Here is a 15,311-nt window from a genome sequence, read left to right on the forward strand (position 1 = left end):
GTCTTCACTACTGCCCCCCCTTTCACTCTACCACTTTAACCACCTCCACTTCCTATCTCCCCACTACTGTCTTCTACTTTCACTTTTTTTTTTTTTAAACTGGGTTCTCCCTGTCTATAGTCTTAGCTACCACAGGGTTCACCCAATGCTTCTTACTCCCTACTCCCCAGCCCGCCTCCTCATGGCTGTTGTTGTTGAGTTTTTTTTAGGAGCATTAGCAACTAAGGCCATATTGCTCCGGGGATATGCGGTGGTTATTCCCTGACCTTTCCGCATTCTTCGTATTTGGTGGTCACGGGTTCGAACCCTGGTCTAATCAAGAAGCGTGTGCTATGCACTGCTGCTTCTGCCCACCTGGCTACAGAAGCGCCCTCCTCATAGCACTGGAGAGTAAACTAGACGTTTTTGTGGAGGGTGGATGAATAACACAACCCCACATAAACACTCACTAAGCTACATAAATCTGGCTTTTACTGAGTTTTGTATTCATCACATTGCCTGACGCAGAGTTAGGGGAATCCCCTGGAGCCACATTACAAATAACAGTATACACTATGTACTCCTCCCTGGCCTGCAGTAATGCAGCCAGGCTGCATTACTGCAGGCCAGGGAGGAGTTCCCGCTCACCTGGTGGGTATCGACAGGAGTTCCTCTTCAACTTGAAACAACAAGAAACTTGAAACTTCACCTTGTATCGACAGGAGTTCCCCTTCACCTGAAGGGGAACTCCTGTCAATGCCTAGCACCCAGAATAGGATGGGCATCTGGTTCTGCGAGCCCTCTTCTGTCCCCCCTTTCAACCAAGTGGGCACCTTCACTACTACCTCCCTCTTTCACTCTACCACTTTAACCCACTCCCACTTCCTGTCTCCCCACTACTATCTTTTACTTTCACTTTTTTTTAATTGGGCTCTCACTGTCTCTTGGCTACTGCAGGGTTTGCCTGCCAGTGCTTCATACTCCCTACTGCCTGTCCCACCTCCTCATGGCAATGGACAGTAAACTAGAGGTTTTTGTGTGAAAACACACGCCCCCTAGGCTAAGAGACCAGATGAACAACACAACTCCACACTAATACTACACAAACACTAACTAACCTACATAAATCTGGCCTTTACAAAGTTTTGTACTCATCACATTGCCTGATGCAGAGTTAGGGGAAAAAATCTTTAGTGTATTTATTGTTAGAAAGACAACATGAAAAAGCAATACTCTTGATCTGATTATTAGCAGCAGCTCTTCCAGATAAAGGACCCACTAGGTGGTAGTGATCACAGTGATATGGGATTTACTTAAAGATATAACTATAGTCAGAGGCAAAATGGAAAGGTTTTGCTTCAGAGCTAATATTCAAGACAGACCTAAATGGATGTCAGATAAACTGATGAACTCATGGCAGAGAAGAAAAATGCATGGAATTCATAAAAATTACCAAGTGATACAGAGGCTTCCAGTAGATATAAACTAGTCTATAATCACAAAGGATAGGCAAGCTAAGGCAAATTATGAGAGGTTCCTTGATATTTTTGCACATAAGACTGCTGTACAAACTGGAGTAGCATAACTGGCAAGTTACGACTATGGATAAATGGATGGTTCGGGGGGAGAACAAAATGTGGTTATCAATAGGCACCAATATTCTTGGACATATGTTATAATGAAGTTTCTCAGGGTTCAGTGCTGGGCATATTGGTTTTTTTTTTTTTTTTCTATATTTATTAATGATCATATATCAGGCTTAATGTTTAAGTCTCCATATGATACCATACTTGGCAGAGCAGTTAACAACAGTAATCAAGGTATGCTACTGCAACAAGATCTAGAAAATCAGGTAGATGGGCTGAGAAGTGGCAACTAAAATGTAACATTGACAAAACAGCAAAGTACTGAATATAGATAGCAGTTATTCCCAGGTTAATGTAACAACTGTGTGGTAACACACTCGGGATAGCAGTGAGCATTTTTTTTTATGCTGGCCTGGGTTTAATGTGCAGTTTCTAAGCAGTGCAGACAGGCTGCCAGGACAGCTCAATAGAAATCAAAGACATACAGGAATATTTTCAGAAGGGATAAAGAGACAATTACCTGTTGTATAAGGCATACAGGTTTGGAAGCCTCATTTTAAAAGGATGTATATCTGTTGGAACTGGTGCAGAGAAGAGCAACAATATTAGTGAGTGTAACAAAAGGGTGGTATCCTTCCTCTTGCTCAGACCACACCCATGGTGAAGGAGGCATAAATTCAAATTGAAGGATTTCTACATAATAGATGTGCAAAAATTTGCCTTCAGAAAGTGGGTAGTTGATTGTTGGGATAAACTTCTATCTGGGATTGCAAAAAGAAAAGGGTGGTTTGAATAAATTCAAAGGAAGAACTAGACATACTTTTAGATAGGATGGACGGGTGATATGGAAAGTATCTTTCACTTTTCCTGTTGTTTTTTTTTTGCTGATATATAAGCTTGCATTTTTTCATCATTTGCCATTACTAATACTAACACACCTAAAAAAATAAAAAGACACAGCTTCTTGAAAGAGACTAAAGATGGGCAATCTGCTTAGCAAGACTAGCAAAAAGGTATGCATATGAGGAAAGACTGAATATGTGGTCTACACAGCTCAATAACTAAGCACTTTATAGAGGAACCTGACTGAGATCTAAGGATCTGAGAGATGAAGACAGAATGAATAAAAGCAAGCATTATAACATTTTTCAGTGTTATAATTCCAGAACTAGGAGCCATAAATTCAATATTAAAAGAGAAGAGGTTTAGACTGGATTGTAGGAAGTTTTCCTTTAACTAGTGATATGTTAATTACTGGAACAAGTTGCCTCCTTGTATAAGCAGACAACTTAGGAAAATTCAGAGGTCAATTAAATAGGTATCTATATGAGGAGGGAAACACATAGATGGTTTATTATTTTTTTATTTTGTTTATTTCATTATTATTATTATTTTGGACAGAGCAGCAAAGGCTTGAGGCGATCTTGCACCATATCACTAATATTAGTACTGATTTGTGTGTCCTTGTACATTGCTTACCAGTGATATAAGATACCTCCAACATTTATTTTACTGATTCCTTTCAGGATTTATATGCTGCAATATGATTCCCTTCCACCAAAAAGGTGTATAGTTGCTAAAATTTGAAAGCACACTTTCTATTTCTACTTTTTATTCTTCAAGTGCACAACTTGACATTCCACAGCAATATGCCTTAGTTGCTATTTTTCAGACATATTTTTAACTGAATCAAGTCATTGTTCTAAGTCTTTCAGAAGCAATATAACCAGAATCTAGCAGTTAGCCCCTCTCTCAAACTTAGTCATCAGAAACATATAGTGATTTCCTGTGTATTCATTAATGGCATTAAGGAAGATCAAATACAAGGAGGGAGCCCTAGTACTAATCACTGAGAAATTCACTTGCTAATGTTATGCCATTATTCAGTATGGTTATGTACAACTATCCTCTGTTTCCTGTCATTCAGACAGTCTCTGATAAACCTAAAGATCTTCCTTGCAATCCTAACTGATTACAGTTTATATAATGACTTCCCTTGTAAAAGGGTATATCAGAAATTTTATGAAAATCAGGGATATATTACAAAGTTGTTCTTTCCTTGCTTCCAACTGTCTTAAGACTATCATAATTTGGTCCTTGAGGCTGCCGCAGACATTCTATGAGATACTGTTGAGTGGAATGGGAATTTTTTTTTTTTGGCTGATGCTGTATAAGCTTGCTTTCTTGCATCATATGCCTCAACTAATGCTAAGGCTAACATGCCAGGCAAGCTGTACTTGCTATCTGGGAGTCTTAAACACTGATGGATCTGATATTCAGTTTACACTCGAGTCAAGTGGACCTAATTTCGGTGAAGTCCGGATGGTCTGTGACAGCCAAATCCTCTGCTTGCCCCTTCACGATGGTGGGACTTTAGTAATCCTGGGTATAACCCCCCATGCACAAGCACACTGTACATGACCACCCAGGTGTGAACCAACATAAGCAGGGGTTCAGGTATGGCACCCACACCACACAGCGGAATACTGCCCCACTGTGTTACCAGGCAATACTAGGTGGTAGATGACTCTCATCAACATGTGCAATACTACCACTTTGCTTACTGGAGGCTTGAAGTTGTGGAACCCATGTTTAGTCTCCAGAGCAAATTTCGGGTCAACCCTCCCCCATCTCTTCCATCATGCAGTATGATTGATGTCTTTTAAAGTTATGATGAACACCATGGTGAGATCCAAACTTCCTTATATTTCGAGGGTACAGCTCTAAAATGGTGTTCGAAGGTCAGCCGAGTTATACACCAGACCAAACCTATTGGTAACTCTCTGGGAGGCTTCAGGATCACCTTGCTGCCTCTACTCTGACGGATGGTGACTGGAGGGAGTCAGAGTAGTGTGTATGTGGGGGACATTGTCGAGGACACATTATGTTAAGGATCTGGGTATATTCTTATCATGTGTATGCCATATCCAAAAATTTCATTACTTCATACAGCATGCCCCCTCTACACTTTTTCTTACTATTAAATACACCATGAATTGTTAAACTAATAGAGCAAACTTATCTGCAAAAAGATCTAAACCTCAAACACTTACCAGTTCATTTCACAAATATACGTGGTCTCAGTTCTAATTTCAGTGATGTCCATTTCCACTTACCGTCTGCCAAACCCCACATATTTTTCCTGACAGAATCTCAGTTATCAGTTGATTCAACAACTGCTCATCTCAGTTGCCCAAATTGTTCGCTGTATGATTCCTTTTACCTAAAAGGTGGTACTTGTGCATATGTCCATTCCGATATTCCCTGTCAGAGACTTGGTAATTTGGAATCTCCTCTTTTCGATCTTCTCTAGCTTAAAACCTCTCTACCTCATTCTGTCAAATTCAATTGTTGTCTCTAGCATTCTCCCAACTCCCTAATCACTTGGAACTCTGACTTCCTCTCTTTGCAACTTGACTTTCTCCAGTCCAGTTTTCCTAACAGTGAAGTAATTTTCCTTGGTGATTTTAATGTTGACAACTCCAGCTGGCTTCTGTTTTCTAGTCACACAGACCCAGCTGGTCGAGATGCTGAGGCTTTTGCAATTACTAATGACCTCACCCAGATCGTTCATTTACCTACAACAGTACCAGACAATCCTAACCATACAACCAACACGCTTGATCTTTTTCTCACAAACGACCCTTCTAAATACACGGTTGAAGTGAGTGGTCCTCCAGGCACCTCAGATCACAACTTGGTGATTGTCTCTTCTCCAATGGAGCCTTTATTTCACAGCTATTCCCAACCTCATGTTATTTGGCATTAGAAGAATGCCAAATGGGATGACCTGCCAGATTTCTTTTCCTTGGTCGGATTACTGTTTCAAAACTTCTGATGTCAACATTTTCTCAGATCGTGTCAGTGAAATTATTCTTGCACGAATGAAATCCTTTATCCCACACTCCACTTTAAAATGTCACCCTTTATCTAAACCTTGGTTTTCCAATAAATGTGCTAAGGCTGTTCAAGAGAAGAACATTACATATCGCAATTGGCTTGTTTCATTTTCTGCCTACACCAGAGATCGCAACAATTGTAAATCAGTTATTACTCAGTCCAAACCAGCGTTTGAACAGGCTAAGAGTAGAAAACTTGCTTCTGGCCCTAATGGTAGCCAAGCATTGTGGTCTCTTGCCAAAGCTAAAGCTGACCTGCTAGCATCCCATTTTTCTTCCAACTCATGTATTAATGATCTTGGTAAAACACCTCCCACCATGCTCCATTCCATGCCTCCTGTGGTCTTCGGTCAAAAGGATTTTGACATATCTGGATGCTAAGAAAGCTCCAGGTCCTGATGGTATTTCTCCACTTGTTCTCAAAACCTGTGCTCTTGAACTTACTGCTGTTCTTTGCCACCTTTTTCCACTTTCTTCTTTCAAAGGTGTTTTTCCTTCTGCTTGGAAATTTGCTCATATCCAACCAGTTCCTAAAAAAGGGTGACAAATCCGTCCCAGCTATTTCACAGCTATTCCCAACCTCGTGTTGTTTGGCATTAGAAGAATGCAAAATGGGATGACCTGCCAGATTTCTTTTCTTCTTTTCCTTGGTCGGATTACTGTTTCAAAACTTCTGATGTCAACATTTTCTCAGATCGTGTCAGTGAAATTATTCTTATAGAAATGGAATCCTTTATTCCACACTCTACCTAAAAATCTCATCCTTTATGTAAACCTTGGTTTTTAAATAAATGTGCTAAGGCCATTCAAGAGAAAAATACTGCATATCATAATTGGCTTGTTTCCAATTCTTCAGTTTCATTTTTTGTCTACACCAGAGCTCGCAACAATTGTAAAGCAGTTATTAATTAGTCCAAACTAGATTTTGAACAGGCTAAGAGTAAAAAACTTGCTTCTTGCTCTAATGGTAGCCGAACATTCCAGTCTCTTGCCAAAGCTATCAGCTGCAGCTTTTGCCCGTCTCTGCTCCTACCTCTGTCAAAACCAGATGGTTCTATTGTCATTTTAGCCAAAGATAAAGCTCACCTGCTAACACTCCATTTTTTCTTCCAACTCATGTATCAATTATCTCGGTAAAACTCCTCACACCATTCCCAGCAAGCTCCATGCAATGCCCCCTTGTGGTCTTCAGTCAAAAGGTTGTCAGGAGGATTTTGAACAATCTTGATGCTAAGAAAGCTCCAGATCCTGATGGTATTTCTCCATATGTTCTCAAAACCTGCACTCCTGAACTTACTCCTGTTCTTTGCCATCTTTTTTCACTTTCTTATTCCAAAGGTGTTTTTCCTTCTGCTTGGAAATTTGCTCACATCCAGCCAGTTCCTAAAAAGGATGACAATCTCTCCCATTCAATTACTTCTACTCTATCTAAAGTAATGGAGAAATCAATTAACCACCAACTCACACTATCTAGAAATCTTCTGTCTGATTAACAATCGCCAGTATGGATTCTGCCAGTGTCAATCCACTGGTGACAAATTCAATGGAAAAGTTTGGTTAAAAAATAAGCAGTTGCTCTTGACATCTCAAAGGCTTTCGATCGTGTTTGGCATAAAAGTCTTCTAAACAAGCTACCATCTTATGGTTTGCCAACTGTTTTTTGTAATTGGTTATCCAGTTTTCCCTCTGACTGCTCACTCAGGGTGATGGTCGATGTCTTCTAACTTCTCCACTAATGCCGGTGTTCCCCAAGGTTCAGTTCTTTTCCTCTTGTATATTAATGACCTCCTTCCATTGACCGGAAATCCTATTCATAGTTTTGCTGATGATAGCACTTTGCATTCCACTTTCCAGTTTGAGAAACCTCGCCCTGATCAATCAGCTTCAACTTCTCAAAATATCCGCTACCAATTGTTTAAATGCCGATTTCCAGGTAATTCTCCAGTGGGGCAAAGTCATCTTAGCTGATTTCAATCCTTTTAAAACTCAGTCCTGTCTGATTTCAATCCTTCTAAAACTCAGTCCTTATATCTTGCAAAAAAGGATTCTTCTGCTTCTATGCTTTTCTTTGGTGACACTCTGATTTCTAGGCAAGATGATATATCTCTTTTGGGGATTACCCTGATTTCTAATCTCTCTTGGCACAAGCACATTACAAATATTGCTTCCTCTGTGTCTTTTTAGACTTGGTTTTCTCTTTTGCTCTCGATGTTACTTTTCTTCCTAACAGTTGTTCACTCTGTACAAATCGCAAATCCGCCCTACCATAGAATATTGTTCCCACATCTGGGGCAATGCCCCCAAAACCACTCTCAGGCATCTAGATTCCATTCAGAAGAGGGCAGTTAGGTTAATTAATGACTGGGCACTGTCCTTCTGAATTGGCTTCTATAATTCCCACTATCTCTTTCAAAACAGTCCAAACACATGCTGTCACCAGCCAACATTCATTTACTGTTCAACTTCAAACTCACAGAACTAACTTTTCATCTCCTCGTTTATTCATTCAGCTGCCGTTTTCTGGAACAACCTTCCTTCATATGTATTTCCTGAAATTTACAGTCTACAGAAGTTCAAGTGTAATGTCAACGTTTCTCAAACTACAACCCATGCATAGTACTATAGGTTATAATACCTATAGTACTATGCATCGTGTTTGGGGTTTTCATAAAAAATAATAATAAATAAAAAAAATTTGGAAGCAAGGAATATCATAAAACATTTGGAAGCATGGATATAGGAAATATCAACTGGGGTTAATCAATTTCTCACATAACAAAATATAACAGATTCTTTTAGCTTCAGAAATTAAAAATATTGCTATAAATCTTACATCCTTTCATATTTGCAGAACTTATTCAAACATCATCCAAAAAAAAATCTTTTCATAAAGTAAAAACTACCTTCATTCCTGAATGAAAAATATTATGCAAAATGTGTCAGTTACCCATACCAGTATTTACAAGACTTCTGTGGCTATTTTAGTCCAATCCTTATCTACTGGCCAGCCATTATGACTTCTGGGAAAGATAATGGAGTATTCAGTTAAAGCTGCAATTCAGGACCATCTCTACAAGAATGGCATCTTGAAATTATCCCAGCTTGGATTCTATTCAAGGGGAGAGTTATATTTAAGGGGAGACAATGCTTGACCAATCTAGTAAATTAGTATGCAGTCATTAAACAGCTGGATGCAGTTTCAATTTTGACAGTATATAACCTAAATATTAGTAAAGCTTCTGATACCATATCTCATGGAAGGCTGCTATATAAACTAGAAGAAATTAAGATTTCTGGGAGAATCTATGCTGGATTGCAGGCTGGCTAAAAGATAGGGCAAAGCAGAGTATTATAACTGGTCAGTCTTCAGAGTGGACCAAGTGTAACAAGGGATTCATTCCTTTAGGGCTCAAGTGTTGGCTCTCTCTTTTTAATTTTGATAAGGATATCCAAGGGAAGCTGTCAAAGTTTGCTGACGATCTGAAAGTGGTTAACAATTCAAGCCAAGCTACGATGCTTCAAAAAGACTCAAATCAGTTTGCATATATCAAACTGATTATTTTTATCATATTTGCATATTTCATCAGTCTGAAAAATGGCAATTAAAGTGTAATGCTACTAAACAGAAGCATTTAGAAGTTTAGAAGCATTATACTTAGGAAACAGAAATCCAGGAGTCACATATAATCTATGTTGAAAGAAGCTAAAAGTGGTTAAAAATGAAAAAGACTAGGGTGTTATGATTCAACCAGACATAAAAGTTTCTATACAGTATAATCATGATATCCTGTGCATGACTAGGACCTTTGGTAAAGAGAAAGATATCATCCCTCTATACAATATGATACAAGATGTTAGATGACATTTGGAATATTGTATTCAGGTCTGGAGACCTCCAGAAAATGATATAAAATGTACATAAAAAATGTTTTATTTAACATTTTTTTATGTACATTTTATAAATATCTTCTCAGATAGCTAATATCTAAGGTATTAGATATCTGAGAAGTGCATAAAGCACTGAAGGTCACATAAAATGAACAAGGAAGGTCTGTTCACCCTCGCAGGTGAGACAAGAGCCAGGAGGCACAAATATAAATTCTCAAGAAATAACAGGATGTAGACCCTGTGAAATTCACTATGGGCAGCAGATTGTTGAACAGTTGAATAAGTTTTTTTTTTTTTTTTTTTTTTTTATGAAAACCCCAAACACGAAAGGTATCAAAACCTATAGTACTTAGTACCGTGCATGGGTTGAAGGAGAAGTATGGGGGGGGATGCCGGAAACTTTGCTCTAGAGACTAAACATGGGTTTCACCACTTCAAGCCTCCAATAAGCAAAGTGGTGGTATTTCACCGGTTGCTCTCCCAATGTAGTAGAGGTAGTGAGTTTGGCTAAGTTCAAAGAAGAATTTGATGGCATTCTTGTGGAAATGGGAAAAGTATGAATATTCTGTTCTGTTTTGATATTTTTTTTGGCTGATCCAGAAAAAGTCTGCTTACTTGCATCATTTGGCCTTACAAACACTAATAATAAATCTTTCAATAAATTCATATTTTCAGGTGGTTCATTTGAACCATTTGTAATCACATGCTGAAAATTAATATTATCTTTTCTCAGACTCCCTAACAGTTGCAGTTTTTTGCTTTATAAACAAAATCATATATGCATGTACTAATTCTCACAAATATGCATGCTGTCTAATAACAGTTTTCATATTGCCTAAAGAAGAAGAAAAAAAAAAGCAGAGTCATTCCATTCAATAATGCTCATAACCTGACTCCCTGACCTTGAAACTTGGTAAGATTGTTAGTCATTGAAATGTAAGTATATAGGCCAAATTATAAACCCTGGGTCAAACAGGGAAAAAATTACATGACTTTAAAATCTAGATCCTCTGCAATTCAGATCATAAAATTTCAAAATTTCAAAAAGTTTCAATTCTACATATTTCAGTTTCTAATTAATCCTTTCATACGACATCTTGGAACATGTGTGAGCTTGTGGCAATGAATTCCTGTAATGCATCGACTTGCAACAATCAGCTTTCAGAATACTCATGGCTATGGGTAGTGGGTTTGCAATGGCAGCAGGCTCTGCATGTTTCTTTGTGGAATTTTTAAGTTTTGTAGAAATTAAGCTTTGTAGGTCAGAGCAGAATTTTAAAATAAATTTATAATTTTTTTAAAAATTGGAAAATGGTTTTAAAAATACTTATTTCTTTTGATGCAATAATATCATCTATATCTATTTATTTATCACTTAATTCATTAAAGTGGGCACTGAACTGCAGAGGATAATGGCTTTTTTAATTTTTTTAATCTAACACCAGTTATGCAGGACCTGAGAGATACATCCGAAAATATCTGTTCACATTAATGGTTAATTAATGATTAAAAATCCAAATTTTTTTCCCTTTCTAAATATAGTCAAACTTCTGTTTTAAATATTCTGTACGCAAAAAATTATTTACCTGGAATTTTAAATGCAAAGAACATAAAGTTCCACATGATTGCATACTGTTTTTGCCTTTTGTTCAACTTGCTTTCAGCATCTAAACTGTTCATACGTGTAACCTGAAAATGGTGTGTCAAGCTGACATGTGGGAAAGGCATCTTCTACAGAAAGTAGTTCCTATTTGTTTTACAAAATGTGTCACTTCTATAAAATGCAATTTTTTGTTATTGTTATTATTATTATATTAGTGTTATCAAATATTGTTATTATTGATGTAAAATTGTTTTTTACTTCAATTATTATTATTATATATTCCATTATATGTTTGACAAAACACATTAATATATGTGCAAATATAACGTTTAAATTTCCAGCTCTTAGTGGTTTCCTTAACAGAAAATGGAAGTTGTGTTTATATTTTATGACAGTAATTTTCATTTTCAGCAGTATTAATTTTTTTATTTTTTTTTAAATGAAATGTGTAACACACGGCATTTTTTAAATTCTCTTATTAAAAGTTTTAAAAAATTACAATAAGTACTGCAATCCATTAAAAAAAGAATAGTGGTACATTGCAAACAAAATTTTAAAAAATATATACATATTTTTCAGAAAAAAATTTAAAAAATAAAAAACCTTTGGGCACTAGTTATGTTCTGCATGATTGTGATTGTAATAAACAGTGGCACAACTGGTGCTGAGTCACACCCATATCGAAAAATAATGGCTGACAGGTGTGGTCTGCTTCACAATAATAGTTTCTGATATTCAGAGCTGTTTTTGTATTGCCATTAAAACTGTCTACTATTAGTTGGAAAAACAAATAAGAGATGGCAACACACAACAGAAGATCAAGGCAATTTTTATATTTAATGAATGCATTATTTGAAATTACCTTGAAAATCATAAATATACATATATATTCCACAGAGCCCAATACATGAGATGCAAATTTAAATACATACCCCAGAAATGGCAGCAGGTCTGGTGGATGTAACATTAGGAGGTCTGGCTTGTTATGAACAATGTGAATAATGGAGATGACACAATTTAATGCAAAGAGGTGACCAAGTTCAAATTTTCATGCAATATAACCTAGCCACCATTTCCAATCATCAAAACAGAATATGATATGTGATCAAAAAGGTCGGAGACAAAACTAATATTTGCAAAATAAGCTTACTATTTAAATAATTCTTCAAAGTAGTCTAATAGGTTTCTTTTGGAATTGCTAACAGTTCCTGTGTTGCGTTCTAAATAAAGTCCTCAAACAATGTAAATCTCTGACCTAAAAAGGAGGATTTAAGGTTGGGAAACAAAAAAAAAAAAAAAAACAGCTGTGTACTCTGTATACATGAAAGATGTTTTATTTTATGTGAAAACATCCTTGGCTTTGTGAAAACATCCTCACCTTTTGAACCACCTTTGTGAATTGGGGATACAATTTGCACACCTCCAGTCCATGGGGACTTCCCCTGAGTCCAAGGAAGTTCTAATAATTATGGCTCCATGTAACAGACTACAAAAGTAAGAATGATCGCCCATAGATTTGTCTGGCAGTATCTTTGAGCTTCATCTTGTAACATCAATGAACAGTTTTCTGAAAAATCACAAATAACCAAGAATTTACCATTCTATAGCACTGATTTCAAATTGTTCAGAAAGCCGATTGCTATTTGTGTTGCTATGAAAAATGGCTTCAAAAAAAGAATCCAGTAATTTCTAATGACTAAGTTACAGTTACTGTTTCAGCCTTTTTCACCTTAGATGCAATCTATTTTAGTTTAAATAAGTAATGATCCCACGGCTGTCCAAAGTTGAAACTAACTTGGCACAGATATGTTCATGTCTTTAAGAGTGGTGTGTAATTTTTTTTTAAATTTAAAAGTACAGTTTTTCAAAATTCCAAGATCAAATTATACTTCAAATGTTTTAAATGACCTTGAAAAATAAAACCTTTTCTGGCTTTGAGCACAAAGCAGAGATAGTAGTTATGTATCTAGACCTTCAAGTACCTTTGATACCATTCACATCCCATCACTAGTATATCCACTGAATAAATACTTCTCAATGGTAACTTTCCCTAATTTCTTAATGGCCTATTAATAGAGAGAACAATTCTTCAAAACACAAGTTTATATTCCCTTTCACATATCACCGCTGAAGGTATTCCCCAGGGTGGAGAGTTCTCTGGCATTTTGCATATCATGGTATCCTTCATTATATACAAGCCTGACATTATTGTCTATGCTTATGATTTAAAGGTTCTTATTTGAATTGAGCCAGAAGCAGATAGTCATCAACCATTAGCTTGCCAAACTCAAAGAATACTTCAAACTGCTGCAGGCTTCTTAATAAGCCAAATCCACCTAGACTGTTTTCTTCTCTTTGAAAACGGGTCCCCACTGATGTACAGACATCAGTTGCAAGCACTCTAACAGAATTGAATTTGATCACCTCGATAGGGTGTTGAAAAATTTCAGAAGGCAGTGGCCGATGGCAAAGAGCCAACTGTTTGATCTCAGATCCAGGGTGGTGCATAACTATGCTGCCATTCTTTATAGCATGGAAATCTGTGCATCTGCTTCCCTAACTATAATCAATGGAGAAGAATACTGACTCCTAAAGTATTCGTCAGTATTCATCAGTATTACAAATTATATGTCCTTCAGGGCAAAGAATAACTGTACTATGCATAATAAGATTACCCTTCTTAATCTCTGAGAACAGGCCAAAATGTTTGTAGGTATCATTTGGAGTCAAATATCTAGGATCCATGGTCTTATAGAATTCTCTACCAAAGATTGAGATCAATACCTACAATGATCACATGAAATAACAGGCTTAACTAGCAGATCATTTTCTGCCAAAGCATCTGCTTGAACCAATCCAATCAAAGCACCTGACTGTGATCTTCTCTCTTCTGCAACAAATTCAGCTTACAGGCTCAAGCAGCTCAATTCCACAACAGAAAGGAACATTTTTTGACAGCAATCTGCCACATGTCATTCTAATCTTTGGGTTTGTGGCATCATGTAAAGTTTGCACCTTTTTGAACTGTGAATGATCTTTGTCTTAAAATGGAATGAGAGTTCTCACTTTCTATACTTTTCTCAAGCCATACCATATCAGGAGATCACAGGTGACAGAACTTCTTGATTGTTACAGATGATAAAGACAAATGAAATTTTTGTAATTCAACAATCTGTCCAATCCTTATGCTATTTAAAGACTACTGTATTTCCATTAATGTGATTATGTAATTAATACTTTATAACTGTTTATTTATTTACTCATGCCATATATATATTTACACATCACAGTAAACCACTAAAAGCAATTATAAATGCTTTCCATAACTTACTCTCTTTATGAAATGTGCTTTTGTTAGAAACCTGTGCATTACATGCGAGGCACCACCGTAGCCAGGTAGGCAGGAGCAGCAGTGCGTAGCACACATTTCTTGATTAGACCGAGGTTCGAGCCCATGACCACCAAATACAGAGGATGCAGAAAGGTCAGGGAATGACCACCGTATATCCCCGGAGCAATATGGCCTTAGTTGCTAATGCTCCTAAAAACCAAATAACAACAACAACAACATTACATGCGAGAATTGCTAGTATCTTACATTAATCCTGAACTTTTGGGCAGGAATGTGATTTTGTATAAAGCCACTTCTTGTTCAACAATAAAGAGTATTCGTTTTATTTTTCTTAGCTGAGGTATCCCCTATAATCTCTCATTTTTGAATAATATCTGAAACAGTGGATTTGGGAATTAAATTTACAGATGGGTACACAGGAAGATGACTGATGTGACATCCAATCACCATTTTACACAAAGTTTAAGTTCAATCCAACCTACCAGCTTGTAATGTATTACTGTACTAGTATATACATGACAGTTATATTGGTATGTCTGATGATTTCAGGGAACTTCTGGCACAGTATACAATATTCATAGAGGGCTGTCAAAATATGTTTTTTTTTTTGTTAATTGTTGACGCATCGGCTTCTGTGACCATAATGCACATCCCAAAGTTCAAAGTTTTTGCATTATACTGTGATCCAAGCCCGAGGTGGGATTCGAACCCGCGACCTTTGGGTTGCCAGGCAGGCACTTTACCCACCTGGCTAGCCCGGTCGGCATATGTTTTGTCATAGAGTGAATAACGTATGCCGACCTTCATAAGTGAAGGTCGGCATATGTTTTGTCATTAGGATAACATTTAAGTGCCCGAACTGCATTAAGGGCGGAAAATCACAGAATATTTAAAAATGCATAGGAAATTTAGGAGTCAAATATATAGAAAACAAAGGAAGTACAGTGCAAGGAGGGCAATAAAGATGAAACTGACAAAAGAGAGTGTATATCTGTCTTAAAAGC

At 37.0% G+C, this 15,311-nt stretch overlaps 1 protein-coding gene across 1 annotated transcript in view; it reads right to left on the reverse strand.

The window, feature by feature from the left end:
* Nucleotides 1-15,311, reverse strand: part of LOC150083140 (ATP-binding cassette sub-family C member 12-like) — a 66,914-nt gene that overhangs the window by 31,391 nt on the left and 20,212 nt on the right. The window lies entirely within an intron of this gene.

This window comes from Mastigoproctus giganteus, chromosome 7 (genome assembly GCF_048544385.1).
Source record: "Mastigoproctus giganteus isolate SK-2022 chromosome 7, ASM4854438v1, whole genome shotgun sequence".
NCBI lineage: Eukaryota > Metazoa > Arthropoda > Arachnida > Uropygi > Thelyphonidae > Mastigoproctus > Mastigoproctus giganteus.